Consider the following 1,720-nt stretch of genomic DNA (forward strand, 5'->3'; position numbering starts at 1 on the left):
TAATAATTCTATATTAACGTGGCCTACATATTGACGCAATGATCGAACTAAGTGACGTGTTCTGATTCAGATCCCCTGCAGTTCATGCCAATTAGAACAATAGCAATGCTGAGTCCTCCCCACCCTACTGAGCACAAATTCAGCTGCTCTCCAGTTCTGTTCTGCATGTTTTTTCATTGCAATTGAGCTCGGAGCTGGAGATGATCTCCATACAGTTCTGTGTTAACTAGCCCGCACTTGCGTGCTAATTTACGGGTTGTGGCAGATGCTTTTCTATAGTTCATATACATGACGGCAACCTGTTACCGAGGAACCTGAGAGGTTTAAAAGCCTCACAAACCAGGCAGGACTCGAACCTACAATCTTCTGATCCAAAGTCAGACGCGTAATCCATTACGCCACTGGCCCATAGAACATGTGTTTGCATTCCACCACAGAGAGCTCTACACTGCTACCAGTAGTACACTTCCCCATCTAAATTTTCACAGCAAGAAACTTGTGTTTCCTACTATTTTTATCAGGTTTAAAATATCATCTCCTTAAAACAGAAAAAGTGTTGGTGTGTCGTGCTGAAATTCTGATTGATTTTGAATTCAAAGAAAAAAGGTTTTCTTCCAAAACACCGTGAAATTGTCACATCTTGCAGACAATAGGTGTATTCCATGTTGAAAAGAGAAGAAAGAAAACCATGGAGCCTTTTACAGGTGTGAGGCTTCTTCAGGTGTGAGAAGACCTCACGGCCGAAACGCTGTGTTTCCGTTCTTCTCTTTTCAGCATGCAATAAACCTATTACTTGTTCCTTTGCAGCCGAGGCATGCTGACGTAGCTACCCAGCTGAACATCTTGCAGACTCTACAGTACTTCTCTCCTGTAGAAGTAAAGCAGGGCTTGCTGGGTGAGCTTTTGCTCCGGTAAATTAGGTCACGTGTCATGTTAAATCACTTCTTCTAAACACAACATTTGCTGGTGCTAGCTTTCCCCATGAAAACAGACATTTCCCTTACAGTACATGACATATCGTTTTTATTCTATCAATAAGTATAGAAATAAAACAAAAGAAAAAATGTTGTCGCCAAAGAATGCACAGTTCTGTCGCCTTGGGGAGGTGTCAAGGGCATTGAGCTCCTTGGACATGAGAAGTGCCAGATAAATGCCATTTCTCATCATTTCTCTTGGCGTCAGTTCTGCTATTAAATGGGACGGAGGCAACGGGCTCAGAGAGCAGGTTAAGTGCACACCGAACGCAGATGTGTCCAAGTGTCTGTAAAAGCACGGTGCTCTGCTGGCGCTGTTCCCTAGTGGCTTAAAGTGCCTGCCTAGTAAGCAGGCGATCCTGGGTCTGAATACCAGCGGTGCCTCTCTCCGTGTCTTGTTGTGCCGCATGTCTCATTTCAGACAAACATGTACAGCTTGGTTCAGTTTAATGCAAGAATTCATTTCCTTTCTGGAATAACTTGTTTTTGAAGAAATCCATACAGCTTGTGAAAGATGAAATCCATTTCTTGGTTGTCAGTGGAAAAAGATTGCCGGCTGCAAGAAGCGCAAGTGATTGTTTTCTTTGACCATAAACCTGCAAATGTAGGGCGCACAAAAGACTGTCAGACTCTGTGGTGCTGAAAAGTTGGTGGTTCAAGCCCCTCCAGTATGCGTGTCTCAGTTTTTCCAATGTAAACATCATCACCATTGCTAAAGAAGATGGCGCAGAAGGCTCCACAGCCGA

The 1,720-nt window shown here is 43.7% G+C and overlaps 1 non-coding gene across 1 annotated transcript; it reads right to left on the bottom strand.

Moving 5' to 3' along the window:
* Positions 1-335: 335 nt before the first annotated feature.
* trnaq-uug (transfer RNA glutamine (anticodon UUG)) lies at positions 336-408 on the bottom strand. Its single transcript has one exon. It is a non-coding gene; the product is annotated as a tRNA-Gln (tRNA).
* Between the last annotated feature and the right edge of the window lie 1,312 nt (positions 409-1,720).

Source organism: Lepisosteus platostomus, unplaced genomic scaffold (genome assembly GCF_059453375.1).
Source record: "Lepisosteus platostomus isolate fLepPlt1 unplaced genomic scaffold, fLepPlt1.hap1 Scaffold_61_H1, whole genome shotgun sequence".
NCBI lineage: Eukaryota > Metazoa > Chordata > Actinopteri > Semionotiformes > Lepisosteidae > Lepisosteus > Lepisosteus platostomus.